Source organism: Mastomys coucha, unplaced genomic scaffold (genome assembly GCF_008632895.1).
Source record: "Mastomys coucha isolate ucsf_1 unplaced genomic scaffold, UCSF_Mcou_1 pScaffold15, whole genome shotgun sequence".
In the NCBI taxonomy this organism is placed as follows: Eukaryota; Metazoa; Chordata; class Mammalia; order Rodentia; family Muridae; genus Mastomys; species Mastomys coucha.
This window is the reverse complement of record NW_022196897.1, coordinates 127,585,550-127,601,527: the sequence shown is the minus strand read 5'-3', so window position 1 is coordinate 127,601,527 and position 15,978 is coordinate 127,585,550. Positions and strand designations below refer to the sequence as shown.

The following is a 15,978-nucleotide window of genomic DNA, read 5'->3' as shown; positions in this document are numbered from 1 at the left end:
AGAGAGAGAGAGAGAGAGAGGCTCAGAAAAGTCGCAAATGTTTGAGGATGTGGAGAGAAGTAAATTGTAGACACTGTTGGTGGGAATAGAGATTCATTCTGCCACTATAGAGAGCAGTAAGGATAGTCTTTAGCAAACCAAAAATAGATACACCTTATGGTCCTGGTATCCCACCCCTGAGTATATTTCCAAAGGAAATAAAATTAGCATACAGATGAGTACCTGCATGCTGATATGCATTGTGGCTATTCACACTAACTAGCTAAGATGGGTGTGTGTGTGGGGGGGGAAGGGGGTGGAATCAGCCCATCAGCAGATTCAAGGAAAGGAAATAGAGTATACATGCGTAATGGAGTATTATCCAGTCACAAAGAAAAATGGATAGAACTGAAGAGCACTAGGTAAAAGAAATAAGCCAACATAGGAAGAGATGCTGCGTGATTTTTTTTTTTTTTTTTTTTTTTATGGGCAGAAGCTTAAAAATAGCTTGAGAGCAGAATGGTCATTGCCAGGGGTTGGGAAGGGTGCTGAGGAGAGCGGGGGAACAAGGGTGGTTAGATAGGACCTGCACACCGCATGCATGAAGAGTAACATCACAGCGCAGCTCATCAATATGTACAAATAAAGTGTTAATAAAAAAGGAATAGAAGCCATATATTTTACTTTATAACCACACTGAAGCCAAATAATTTATCTGAACATTAAAACTAAGAAAATACATTTGTATAATAAAGACCACAATCAGATATTAAAATATTCCACTCATGCTTTATTCATCAACGCGCATATCACATTTGCTAAGCAGCCAATTACCATTTTAGCCAGTGGGAAGCCAGGAAGGCCAGAGTCACCCCATGGGGGTGGGGGCTGGTGGTGGGAGGGTTCAGCTGAGCTTCTCAACCTTGGCTGCATAATGAAAATACCTAAGGAGAGTTCAAGCATGTTGCTTCCTGCTCCATCCTGAGCTTCAGACTTAATTGATCTAGTGCACGGCCTCGTGGTAAGGGTCTTGAAAACGCGCTAGGTGATTTTCATTAACAATCAAAGAGGACCCATCCGGCCAGAAGGGAACAATAAAGAAAACACTCACTCCTATGCTTTCGAATGGTGGAGGGGACCAGGGAGAGGGGAAGGAGGCGTGCAGGGAGAAAGACGTTCCCTTCTAAGGACTAGGAAGGGGTTTTCCCCCTTGTTCTTACATTTAGCACATGCATGCTAGGAAAGAGCTCCCTTACACCCAAAGCTCATGCCCTAAATCTAAACTCAGAAAACTGGCCAAAAGCCCAGGTTGAATTCTCCAGATCCTCTTAATCTGTTAGAACGGGGGCTCACATCAGGACACCCCACACTAGGCCCAAACAGTTCCACGAGTAAGAGGTTTAGTTGAGGGGGAGAAAGAGAAGAGGGAGAGAGAAAGCGAGCAAGGGAGGAGTGTTCCCCATATATACATATAGTGACATGGTGGCCACAGGTAAAGGTGGGAGGTGAGCCCAACGGATTCTGGGAATATGGCGGCTGTTGCCTTGGCAACAGGTCTGTGAGGCTCGCCTATGTGATGTCACGGAGCTTCTAAGGCCCTGATGCCAACACCTCTCATACTTGCCAGTGATCACAATGTGCCCATTTGTCCCAGACAAAACACCAGGCACTGAGCTGATGGTGCTGCCTAGAGACTTTGCCTGGAGAGTCACTGAAGGGAGGGGCAAGCAGTCCTAAGCAAGATCATGGTGCAATACCATGCTGACTTCATTTGATACATCTCCATGGCACATAATCAATTTAAATAAAGTGTGGTCCCAGGAGTTGTGAAATGTGGACCTTGATCCTAAGAGTACAGGATGGATCACTTCTGGAAACCATCATTCCTCTTGCTCCAGATCACACTCCACACAGGCTGTTTCTAGAGTGGATTTTAAGATAGGGCTGTTTGGGGCTTAATTTTCTGCAACGGTCTCTGGTGTTTTGCCTTCAAAACCTTCTTACCTTGCACACCTTCCAGAATCCCCTCCCTGCCTCTTCCCCTCAGGAGCAGCATTTGCAGGGTAGGCTGGTGACTCCCCTGTCTACTCTGACTCCTGCTTCTTTTTCATTCACCAGGAATGACTCTTCATGAGTGTACTGCATCTCCTAGGTATATCTCAGTTCAGCATCTTCTGGTAAAGTCTGGATGAAAACTACCCTAGAACAAACTGCACAGCCCAGAAACCCCAGGACCCCTCAGCACACCAGCTTCTATTTTAGAGTTTGACAACTTGGACACTGTGTCTTCCTTGCACACACCAGGCAGAAGCCAGCATCAGCCACAACAGCATTGTCACCGGGCTCATTTCAGGAACGCGGCGATTGGTTTGCCTTCCCAGCTCTATGTATGATCTGTTTGGGTCCTGTTGCTGTGATCTGGTGGCCTTCGGAAAGTGCCACATTGCTAATAATTGTTCCCACAGCCTCACTGACTGACAGAGGGAGGGCTGGCAGAATCTAGGTGAGGACTCAGTAGCTCAGATCCCCAGTTCCTAGCCCCACCCACGGCACCAGATATCCTCATACCATCAATGTGGTTCTGACATGAGTTGACATAAACCATTTTATTTTTTTTTTTTATTTCACTTGGGGCAAGACATTTTCTCTCGTGAGCTTGCTTGGTTTAGTTCATTCAGTAATTCTTGCCTTCCTAACCTTCCTATTGTTTAAAAAGCACTAGCTTGGTTTTGAAAGGAAAACAGTATCTGGGGTAAAAAAAAAATAATCTAGGTTTTGAAACGATCATTTAAGGTGTGTCGAGAAAGCACAGTTGCTGGCTCTGGGATTCTCAGTCCTTGCTACACCCCTTATCGGGCTTCTTTTATTCCAGTTCTGAAACAGTAATCCTAAAGCATCCAGGGGCCCAGATTATGATTGGAGGAGGTGACTGCCAGGGGACTCTAAGTCTGTCCCACATGAGGGATAGAAATGATGGTGTATCCTAAAAGCATTCTCATACCTTCAAGACCTCAGGGAGTACAATCTCATACACATCTTAGGGACCTGGGGCGGGGTGTGGGGGTGGTTTGAGCCATTTGGGAAGACTTGCAGAGACTTCCTAGTAGCTGAATGCAAAATCCACATTAAAGAAGGCAAAGCCCGAGGCGGTTTAAAATAGTAAGGCTCTGATATCCCCATGCTGTTTTCTGCAACTTTTGTTGTTGGAGCAATAGCTGTTACAAAACACCAGCTCTATAGGCAAAATAAGATGGTATGATAAGACGAAACATCATTCTTCTATACTTTTTTGGTCACTGTGGCTGTGATCACTGGCATGTACTAAGATACAAGGGTAGCCTCTATAGGATTTGGTACCCAAAGCAAAAAGTCACAAGGCACAGGTCCAATGGGAGACCTCTGGCCAAGGTCAGCTTTGAAGGTCAGCTTTCTGCAGTTAGGCTGTATGGTGCTGGCTGGTTGGTCCAAATACACCAGTGCCAACATCAAAAACCCACCTATCTCTTCCGCTTGCCTCCCTCCCTTCTGCTTCTGTAAGATGTGATTTTTATGACTAATAATCCTATAATTAATGATGCCGAAGACACCAATAATTATGAAGATTATGAGGAGGCGAGATGCTTAACTATCATTTAAAATCAAGAACAGGGGAATAAAACTTACTTCCCTATCCTCTCAGACAGAACCCATCAGGAATGACACAGAAGAAGAGAGTCCCAGTTGTCTCTCTGAACACCGTTTCATGCAGGCAACTGATCTGTCGGGATCGGATCTAGGTTTCTGCTTGCCCTCAACTGATGCGTCTGAGAACATGGATCTTTTGGAGATGCTGAGAGCTGTGACAGGATGGGTGGTAGAAAGAAAGATACGCAGTATAGTAGAGATGTTTCTGTCTGTGCTCTCTTGAATGCCATGATTCCAGCACCAACAAGGGGAAGAGTTTGAGTAAATCAAAAAAGCAGCTACCAAGTGCAGAATTAAGAACAAATCTGAAATCTCTAAGCTGACAAGCAGCCAAGCTCGCACCCACCTCTGCTGTTTTCCTGAGTTTCTCTACAAAGGATGACTGCCATTCTCAGTCATGTGTCACACATGCTGTGGCATGAACTTCTTGGAACATAACCATGAGTAACGAGCAGTAGCACGTGGAGCTGCCTCCATCATTGGTCCAGTTCCTAGGGTGGTAGGCCCTCCTCTGTGACACATTTTGAGATTTGTCATTATTTTTCTATGGGGACAGAATCCACTGTAACAGATAGACACACATCTTCCAGAAGCCAAGGAGTAGAGGGACATTTTTCTTGATGGTTGCATTTCTTCAATGAGACCTCATGGTCAAAGACATCAACAGCTCGAGGAAAATGACTAGGCTTCCAGCTTGGGCACATTTAGAAGATGGAAGTAGCTAGGCTGTCTCTCCAGCACCCTCCCCCTCCCACATGGTACTTGTAAGGATTGCAGTGGTTCTCAGCCTTCCTAATGCTGTGACCCTTTAATACAGTTCCTCCTGTGGTGGTGACCCCTAACCATAAAATTATTTTTGTTGCTATTTCATAACTGCAATTTTGCTACTATTGTGAATCATAATATAAGTATTTGCACGATATCTGATATGCAACCCCCAAAGGGGTTGAGACCCACTGGATTAAGGGAAGACTGGCTGAGTAGTTAGAGGTAGTAGGTAACCTTTGATCCATTCTTAGATTCCTCACTGTTTAAATAAGAAGGTGGATTTGTCCCTTGGTTTGAGGTATGGGAATCTATGTAGAACACAGATAACCCCAATAATTAGCCCTGAATGAGCATTCACCATGTGTCTTACACTACTGGTAGAACTTTACATATATTAAATCATACTCCTCTGATAACCAACATAAGTTTGGCTATGTGTACAGTTCGTTTTGTTTTTGTTTTTGTTTTAGCTTGTTCTGAGAGAGAAGTTGGCAAATTTCAAGAAAATCAATGTTTGAAAACTATATACTACTAGAGCTGTGTGGAATCAGCAGAAATGAACTAAGCGCCTGCCAGGAAGACGATGTTTTCAGGACTTTTGCCACATGTCCAGGTTTGTTTCACTCTCCTCGGCACAGAAGAACTGAGGAGAACCAGCAGATGCTTCAGGAAAGAGGCTGAGCTTCCTGACGACTACTGAAAATCATCTGAGGACAGAAGGCCCACGCTGAACGTCAGTGAGTTCCTCATCGCACACACCCCTTGATAGATGCTATATGTGTTGAAAATCTGAAAAGAAAAACCATAGGGCCTGGGGCTTCAGAGGGTGTGGTGTGGAACTAGGCAGTTCCGCTCCTCAACTGCAATCACTGTACCGTACTCGACACTTAGGGCAGCGCTTCAGAGAAAGGTGGAAACACATCGGGCCAAGAGAGAAAGGAAGTAGAAAGTTACACAGTGGGCCTTGGTCCTCACCCCACCAGTGAGTGGAGATGTAGGAACCTGGCCAGGGAAATTTTACTTTTCACACCTGAATTCTTTGAAACTTTACAATAGAGAGAGAGCATCTTAGAAAATTTCACAATGGTCCCGAAAGTTCTCTGATTAAGCACAGCTGTTTGAAAAAAAAAAAAAAAAGTGGAACAAGCTAGGTCGGAGCACTCTGGCAATGGCTACACTGCCCTGTGGACTTTACAGAGATACTTCCTGTGCATTTGGAGGGACACTGCAGCATCCACTCACCAGTCATCCTTCTGCATCAGTGCTGTTAGGAAGTGAAGGCTGTGTGGGCAGTGACTTCTCTGCTCTCAGTCTTATTTATCCTGTAACAATTCCATGTGACCAGGACTCAGAATGACTTGTCTCTGTGACTGCGACAGTCTAACAACCAGAGGGGACTCTCATCATTCTCTATTATCAGCCATCCTTCAATGCAAACCATTTATGAAAAGCCTCTATAAAAGATTACATTTGTATTTGTTACACCCACTGAAAACATTCATTCTGTGTTCATCTTCTTGCAAGTCAGTTTTTGCTTCAGACCCTGTCATGTGTTGACGATAGCAGTAAATTAATCGCTCAGTGTTTGCAGTCTGCCCGGCAAGCCGACTTCCCACCACACTCTGTAGGCATATTCTTGTTTTAGAAGGAGACTTCCTCTGTTCTGACTGTGAGGTCCTTCTGCAGCTGCAGTATGTGTGTCTGCCCAATCTTCAGAATTGGTGTATCTCTAGATCTCTGCATCCGTCATTCAAAGAGGAACTTACTAGTGTACCCAGGACTACAAAAGACATTCTAATCAAGCATTGCTGTTCATTCCTCTTACGGCCATTTACAAAGGAAATTCTCTTCCCCAAGTCTAGGTAATGGGCAACTGGATGAGGGAATACTGCTTGCCATCCTTCTACCCAACATCTGCGTTCCAGCCTCCTTCTGGAAGGCACCGGGGCGGTTGGAGATACACATTACCTCTCCTAGTGAAGCCGGGCTTCTCCAGCATTCCATGAGCAGCATGAGTGTCACAGACTTAGGCTCTATTTCACTTCATTTTAATGAAAACAGAATTTAATTTAGGTCTCAAACACTTGCTTTCTCCCATAGATGGGAGCAAAATGGGCTAAGGCTTGGGATCAACACTGCAATACATATGGCTATTCAGAATTCAAGGGTCGCAGCCACTCAAAGGTAGGGTGCAGATCTGAATTGCAGCTAATTAATTTAGCCTTCATTATCAACTGTTCTGAACCACAAAGGAAGCTTACCAGCTATTTTCCAATGACCAAGGGATAAAAAAAGCTGAATGAATAGTCTAAGAGACTTAGCAAACAAACTGTTGGCCATTTGGGAATATCTTAAGGCTCCCCAAAACTCACCCCATGATTGAAATCAATTAAAGGGAGCCAAAAGCTGACCTGCTGAAGACAAAGAACTTAAATACCCCACCTACCCCCCAAAAGGTCCAAAGGATCCCATAGCCCTGGAGGGAGGCCTCATGAATACTCTGAGAAATTTTAAATGCCTGAAGAAGGAGGGATGTGAGGAAGAGAGAGGTCTCTGCGTCTAAATAATAGTGGCTCTCCTGTGGTTAGGCGCAGCCTTCAGGATTTGCTTTTCAAGCTCTTTATTGAAATTGCTCAGGTCTTTTAACAGATCTCCTGTGAGGACTCAAAAGCCTTAAGCTAATTACGCTTGGCTGAGATATGCTTGATGAGATGGGAAAAACAGAGAGCTTTTGAAAAGGGTGAAAAAATCTCTATCCATCTGCTGGTGGTCTTACGGAAAGAATAATAGAAGAGAGGTGGAGGGCAGCCAGCCGGGGTAGGGAGGCAAAGGACTCCTTTAATTACAGGGTCAATGAGACCATTACCGCTTGGAATGCTGGGAAAGCTCAGCCAAACAAGCTCGGGGAGCTGGGTAGCAGCAGCAACAGTGCTTAGCCTAGTAAGCAGGGCAGAAGATGGGAGCCACAAAGAGGATGGATTTGGAGGAAAGAGAATTTGGTGGGCTTGGAGGAGAAACTCACTTTAAATCAGAAAAGGCAGGTGGTCTGGAGAAAGGAGAAAGGCTCTTAAGTTGAAATTCACAACAAAGTCCCCCTTCCCCCCCCCCCGCCCCTTTCCTCCCTGGTTATCTTTGGTCCTCCAAGGCTGTTGCAGATGGAGCCCCAGTGACGTAGTTCTTTCTCTCTGGCGACAGTGAGACAGTTGCTTCTGTTATCCTTGGCAGTGCAGGTGAACAGCCTGCATTTGGCTTTCAAATCAATGCCCCAGGTGTTGACTCAATATGGAGAACAGCTTATGTGTGTCTCTCTAAGTTCACTTCGGCTTTTGAGTTGTTTTTTTTTTTCTTTTTCTTTTTTAAAAATAACTAATCCCCTCAAAAATCAGCCGAGAAAAATATTCGATTTTGGAAGACAAACTGACTCAAAGAGAACAGCTTAGACAGAAACCTATTTTATTTTGAATAGGATAACTCTTGCAAGTTGAACACCGTATGTCCCCAATTCTAATTTATTTTTTTTTAAAAACACTTGTAAATGAAACACCACTTTTGTTCTCATGACTCCCTTTTCCTTCTATGTATGAACACGAGTGAAACTACCAGAATAATGTAGACTCAGCCCGTTTTGTCCTCCATTGCTTATTCTCTGCTCAACGAGGCAAGAGAAGAAGAGCTTTGGTGTCACCAGACTTTCTGAATACACAATTCACATGTGTATGGAGCATGCTTTAAAACACCCCAGAACTGCAAATCTACAGTATTCTTCTCCTGTGTCTTCACTGGGTACTATGGTATGGCCTGTTTCCTCTTTTGTTTTCTGCTGGTGTATAATTCGTTCTGTGCTTGGCATCTGAGGACACATGGGCAAGAGAAGGTTGGGAGCTATTGACCTTGTACGTTCTGTGGTCTTTTACTCATGCTTAAGTCCTCATGAGAGGGGAGATATCTGGAGGAAAGACTTTTATTGGCTTTCTGCTTATGAATCGGACTGTAAACTGTTTCTCAGTTACATCAAAGGAATGGACTTAGGAAAAAGAATTCTGCCAGGTCCAGAATGGGTAAAGATATCATACCCACTCCTCATCTCCTCAGATTATTGTTTTCATCCAAAAGTTGGGATATTTTTAGGATTCAATTTTTCTCGTCCCAGAATAAAATGAAAAACTGTCGTGTAGCAGAGTGGAGATAAGCCAGGGCCCAATTCCTCTGCCACTCAAAGAAAGGACTGATTGACCTGTTGATGGTCAAATGGACACATGTTCTAGCCTTTGTCTCATGGATTTTTCTGAAATTATAAGGTGCCCCCAACATTGAGAGAGTCAGGTCTGGAAATTAGACTTAATTTTTTTCCTCTATGGGTTCATGCCTTTTAGTTTTTTTAAGATACAGGGGAGCTAAATGATAAGTTTATGGACCTAACTAAACACTCACCTTTGGCCCTACCTCTAGGTCATGGGAGTCCACAGTGATGCTAAATGAGCATTTGCATCCATAGTGCCTGGTTAGCTGATTTGAGTGATGCACCAAGGCTTTTCTAATTCTATAGGTGTGGTTCTTGTACCAGCAGCATCAGCATTACCCAGAATTTTGCTATAAACACATACCTCTTGACTGGCCTCTGTTTTCAGACCTATTAACTCAGAAACTGGAGGGTTAAGTCTCAGCCTGCCCATGCTTAATGCTTCAGGTGATCTGGCTCAACTCAGTTGGAAGCTTTCCTTAATGTGGGGATACATCTGTGGGAAATGCAATTACTGTTGCCAGGAAAGTATGGACTATGAGCCTCATGCCTTAGCTTTTCTCATTTTCTGCTTTTACTGTCTTGTCTTTAGGATATGGAAATATAATTTTCCAGATATAAATTTGGAAATGCATTCAAGGTTTACATGGTCTAAGACTTCGTGACATCTTAATGGCCTTGCAAGCCATGATTACAGAAGGAATCCATTTGGGGTAGAGATTAGGAATTTGCATATTTAGTGAGTTCCCAGACACTGCTGATGCCCTGTGTTGCTGACTTGAGTCACATGTTGAGAACTACCATTGATGGATCTGTTTCCCCATCTTTAACTTCTTGTATGTTTATCTTCCTGTTGTTTTTCTTATCTCAAGCTGGGTGTCTTGTACAACTGAATGCTGGATCCATATTTGTGTGCGTGCTGAATATTGTTGGAAGAGTAACTGGAGTGACTCGGGGGGGGCTTCTTTGTGATTCACCCCTCCATCAATCTTGGCTTTGTTCAAAAGCTCATGCACCCCAAGATATGGAAGTAGAGAGAGTATAAATGGGCTGGATATGTTTCATTTAGTGGTTGTTCTGGATTTTGACGCAATGTACTAGAGTAGCAGCGCTAATTTAAAACATGGACAAGACCACCAATTTTCTCGTGAGACAGTGGTGTCTTAAGAGTTGATGCCAAAGTCCACCAAGACCTATGGCATTGGAACCCTGGAGGCAGTGCCTAGGAATCTGCATTGCAACTAGCACTCTTTTGCTCGTCTACATTTGAGAGCCACATTGATAGAATCTGTTAGCTATACCTGTTGCTATTTTAGCATTAAATATGCATGAGAGAGCTGGAAAGGCCATATGCATAAGTATGAGAGAGCTGGGAAGGCTACCTCTCCTGCTCCTGTTTTGTATTATTAGAAAGGCAGCAAGACAGACAAAGTTTAGTAAGTATAAGTTAGTGTATTCTCCATTTCTATGAGCATTGGATTGGTGCATAATTATTTATTCTCAACCAAAACAATCCAGTTCCTTCCTGTATTTTTGATATTTTCCATCTTTTCTTTTCTGCAATCTCTCTAGTGGCTTTCCTTTTTCTCCTCTTTTTACTCTTTCTTCTCTTTCTCCTCTTTTTCCTCCTCTTCCTCTCCTCTCTCTTCCGTTATCCTTTTTTCTCTTTTTCTTCCTCCTCCTCCTCTTATTCCTCTGTATCCTAACATTTACTGTGACTGCAGTGAATAAATGGACTTGAGCTGTCCCTTCCAACTGTCAGACAAAGACACTGAGAAGCTAGGCCATAATAATGAATACACTGCCTAATTTAAAATATCATACAGATCCCCAAGTAAAATAAGGATTTTTGGGTCTCTTCCTTTCTTGAAAAAAAAATCTATTAAGTTTTAGTAGTTAGTTAACAATTTAGACAATTCTGGCCTTTTTAGTTAGGAGAAACCATACTGAGAGATAACACTTGCATTCTCTTACTCCTGCAATTTACCACAGATCTAAAGGAGGCCAGAGTTTTAAACAAGCCTCGTACAGCTAAAACCAAGGTGTTGGGGCTTTAGGAAAGATCCCATTTCCTTACCTGATTTGGTACATACAAGCTATTTATAAACCTGTCTCATGATCTCTTTGCTCCACCTTTAAGGCGGCCAGCCTTATCCTCCTGAGCTTCTAACCACACAGTGTCTTCTCCTACTCAGACTCTCTCCTGTCTCTCTCTCTCACAAGCTTGTGATTATGTTGGGTTCACCTGGGCATACCTGGTTCTGCCCATCTCAAGATCACTAACATTACTGCACCAGGAACCACAGAGCATAGACCAAGTTCCGGGTGTTAGGGCTTGGCTGTCTCCCGAGTGCCAATCTTTGGTTTCCTTACGGGAAATCCTCAGTGTTTCTCTCAACCCTACGTTTTCGTCATGACTGAACTGAAATGTTTACTCTTTATCCATTGTGACAAAGTAGGAAGATATTTTTTAGATAGCTTTCTGTACTGTCAATCTTAAAGTCTAATTACTGGTTACCTCTTCAAAAGGCAAGAGATTGGCAGATAAAGATATTTTTTTCACATACTCTTATAGGTACTCTTAATTACTGGATTTTTTTGAAAACTTTGTTTTATAATTATATAACGGTTTCTACAGTATTTTATTCATCAGAAAATAAGAGAAATGTGGCAGAATGTGAAATATTGACTGTAATTTTGACAAGTCTTCCCTGAGCTTGAAATTGTAGGTTAATATAAAAAAATATGATGAACTACATAATCCTGAATGTTACTTAAACTATTTTTTTAAGACAAGGTCTCACTATGTAACCCTGATGGACCTGCAACTGCTGTGTAGAGGAGGCTGGTGAACTCAGAGATCGCCCTGCCTCTTCCTCCCAAGTGTTGGGATTAAAGGAGTATATTATCACACCCAGACTTGAGGAACTGTTCTTACAAGTATATAACCTGTAAACAGTTTAATTATGATTAATATTTAAGTGATAAACTAAATGTAAAAAAATCAAAAATAATATTCTGTGAAATATGTCTTTAATAAGAAGATATACAAAGCTAAGTGTAGTGGAACCCATCTTTGATCCCACAGTCTGAAGAGCCAACTTGAGCTGCACAGAGATGCTGTGAGAGAGAGGGAGAGAGAGAACAAAAAACCGTATAGCTTCCCCCCATTCTTTCTTATCTATCTGCAGTTGTTTTCAATATAACTTCAATTAAAATTGGGGCAAATGAACTATAACAAATCTGAAAATGTATTGAGTGGCTTCTAAAATAAAATGTAAGTTCTAACAAACATATTTATCATTAGATAATGGACTATTCACCCCAGCAGTTCACGCTGAAATAAGGCAACTGCACATAGACAACCCGAACCCCTTCCTATTGTTAAAGGATACAACTTCTCTCTCTCTCTCTCTCTCTCTCTCTCTCTCTCTCTCTCTCTCTCTCTCTCTCTCTCTCTCGTCATTGAAGCAGATGTCATAAAACAAATGTAGTAAAACACTCAGGCGGCAAGATCTCTAATTGTTTCCATCTTGATTATAAAAACAAATCCTCACAGTGAAATAAATGAAAAAAATAATTAACATTCAAAGTGCTCCCTGTACCACCTGCTCTCTCCACCGCTGTGCTGCGCTGAAATGGAGGCACCTGATGCATAAATGGCAATGGAAAGAAAGTGAGTTTCCTCCTGAAGCTCAGAGAAAAGTAGCACTTACATTTGAATTTCAAATCAGGATTGTACCTTTTGTACAATCCATGGGGTTTTGGAGGGTCCTACATCTGATGATTCAAGTGAAATCATTATGTTTTCTAAAGCCACGTGCAATAAATAATCTGTCCAAAACACACAGCATTTCATGGCTGTGTATTTCTATACTAATAACCAACAAGTTTTATTTACATAAATGTTGAGCTTCTAACTCAACATCTGACTTTAAGGTTACCTTTTCCAAACTGTATATAGGGACAAAATATTATCTACTCTGTATTAAATTTAGAGTAGATAATATTTTAATATTCATAGCCAAAAGTATAAAATGACCATATTTGTTTTCTCATCCACATCATTACACTCTCCATCTGCCTCATCCACTTACATTATTCAGTGTCCTCCACTGGGACTATGACTCTAATGGCTGCTCTCTCCATACACATGGCTGGCTAAGGCCTTTAGTTCAGAGATGCAAAGTCTTATTTTTGTCAGGCTTAGAGAAAGCCCAACCACTTCAGTGGAAGTAGGTGGAATCCCTTTTTATGTATAGTTGCAAAAAAATAAAAAATACTGTTCAAAGGCAATTTAAGATGTTATTCTAAGAGAGAACAAGAAAGAAATGTCTTGACTAACAAAGGCAGCTCAAAGAAAGACAGTGCACTTCAGAGCACAGTTCTATGGGCACCTGATACCAATGCGCCCTGAGATACTGGAGGCCCGGAGCAGGCTGCTATGGGAAGCTGGACATGGGAGGTAGCCTCAGAGGGAGCCATTGTCTTCCACTCTATCAGCTTAGGGAGTGATGCAGAAGGACCAAGGCTGCATGGTATTGAGGTGCTAAGTCACTCCTAGGGAGATTTCTCAGGTACACATTTGACTGCCAGTGTTGGCAAAGACTGTATTATTTAGGGCACTTGTCCTAAAATGCTTTGATACAAGGTTTTGAGTAATCTGGGCTATGTTCATATAAATGCTACAAGTTGGGTCCCAGCAATTTCAATTTTTTTTTTCTGTAAAGAGCCAGGTAGTAAATGTTTCAAGCTTTGCATTTTCCCATAAAACTTTATTTATGGAGCTTGAAATTTGAATTTTATATAACTATATATGAATTCTATACAAAAGCCCAGCAGAGTGTAATAAATGTAATATTTTGTGGTCTTTACTGACTGGTCTATAATTTAGCATGAAAAACACAGAAATCGATGAAGAAAACCATCTGTCTGTATTTCAGCTGCCAGCAAGTCTCCAGGTCATCTGTACTCTTGAGGACAGCCAAGAAGTCCCTTCATGCTTCTACTCTAGCCCCGAGATTTCGCCTCTGCTTTTCTACCACGGTCTTTCATGTGTTCCCCAAAGAGTCAGAAACCAATCTGATTTTCAGTCAAAAATGGCCTCAAGAGGCAAAGTCGTTAAATAATCATCAATAAAATATAACGTTCATAAATATTTATGTACCTATCATTGTAGCATCTATATATACAAAGCACATATTAACATGATTGACATGTAAAAGAAACAGTAATATATTAATAATAGGGAACATTGATGTAATACCAGTCTTAGCTCTGAAATTGGCTAAGGAGGGGGTTATTATAAAATGACTATAATGCAAGAAATGAAAAGTTGGTGGGGGGTAAACTGTAGGAAAAGTAGCCTGGTTCCTGGCTGACCTAAGGCTAGATACCGGGCTCCTGACAAGAGGCTGCAGCCCTCTATAGATTTGTGGCCCTTAGTGCCTCTCCACAGGTAGAGCACGTGACCACAAGCCAAGCCCAAGCCTATCTGCGGACTCTCCCCTCCGGACCAGCCAGAGCTCTCGCCCTTTTTCCCCTCGGCCCAGGCTAGATCCAGCCTGTGGGCCCCCACTCCGTTCTCAGCTCTTAGGAGACATCCAGCTGCACCTGTGTGCCCAAGAGCCTGAGAACCTCCTTGCAGGCCCAGGAACCCCCAAGCCAGCTCCAGCTGTCCTGCGCCTCAAACTGTGCTCCCCTCCCCTGGAGCGATGTCCTGCTGCTACCCCATAGCCTGACACCGACCTGGTCAAAATGCCCTGAGCCGTTGAGCCTAGTGGCAGACCCCACTAACCCTACAATAAACACCTTGTTAGTTGGGCTCCAACCTCTGCTCTGGAGACTTCTGAAGTCAGTCACATCAGTGACTTTATCTGTCTCAATCAGTTCCAACATCTAACATGTAGATTCTGGCACAGATTATACTTCATCAATATTGAACAGATGAATGAATGAGTGAATGAGCGAGCAAGTGGATACATAAAGGGAACATTTATATGTCCGGTAGTGTTACCATGCACCCAAATGCTGTGAGGAGCTACTAGTAAGATGAACTGGCTAGTAGGGAGAATAAGAACCTTGTCTGCCTATGTTGCCTACAGTCAGGTTTTCCTTGTCTACTTTCCATGTCATTTCATTGCGAAATAAATATTGGGCTTGGTAATACAAATTCCATGTTTTCACTCCCTAACGTCTCTTAAACACTGAATTACTAACGTTTTAATTGGTCGAGATGCGATGATAGAATTTATTTTATGTGTATTCACTTATAAACTAAAAGCAGAAGAAAAAAACCCAACACTATGAAACATTACAGAAAAACCTGCAGTGTTTTGGATCAAAGTCTGTTACAGTAGTAGTGAAATAAGGAGAGAGTTGATCAAAATCAAGGTTGGGCAGTGATTCCTAAATAGAAGCGAATAAAGTAGGCTAGCTGTGTGTAATAGCATCAAGTCTCAGGAGATTTAGACTCCAATGAATTATAAATTCTGTGAGAAATTCTCCTGAATTTTGAACCATTGAAGATTTACTGGCACAGGGACATACCATGTGAAACAAGCAGATACTGGTGGCTGAATAGAAGTAACTCAGAAGTAGGACTCTACTCTAATAAGCTCAAGCATTAAGTTATTTGACATAAATTCTTTTGGTATACATTCTCAAATGTGATGTATAATAAATTCCGCTGTCTTGTTCAGTCTAGAGGGAATATTTTCAATAAATATATAATAAGAGCCCTAAGTAATAAGAGATTATTGTATCTTATGTTAATTAGTGAGATTTAGTTTTTGCTTAATAACACATTTTATATCCTAGGCATCTTGGAGGAATGTATACACATATAAATATATGCACAGTGTAGCAGAATATGCAGCAGAGAGTCATGTACAGCATAGAGTACAGTATATGGAGAAAAGCTGTCCTTGGCACAAAATAATAACACACAAGCTGCAAGCTCTGATGTGTTTGGAGGCAACTGTCCTTTCCCGATATAACATGTAATACGACCTCAGTATTTTAACATGGTCAGGGATGCATATCAAATAGGTAGCAAGCATGAATTCAGTGAGGTGGATGAAAGGGTTAAAATAGCAATTTTTACATTCAGTATACTATTAGGAAAGAGATTGCCTAATATTTGACAGTGGGCCAGAGAGATGCATTTCTGGTATCATTTCATTGGGATGCTGAGCTGTCACCCAGTTCTCTGTGTGGGATAATCTAATGCTAGGTTCATGTGCTAGGATTTTTCAGACTTTCTTTTTTTTTTTTTTTTTTTTTTTTTTTTTTTTTTTTTTTTTTTT

The 15,978-nt window shown here is 42.0% G+C and overlaps 1 protein-coding gene across 12 annotated transcripts in view; it reads right to left on the bottom strand.

Annotated features, from left to right (window-relative positions):
* The window catches only part of Macrod2 (mono-ADP ribosylhydrolase 2), a 1,944,357-nt gene that overhangs the window by 48,594 nt on the left and 1,879,785 nt on the right, over window positions 1–15,978 (bottom strand). The gene's annotated exons all lie outside the window — the stretch shown is intronic.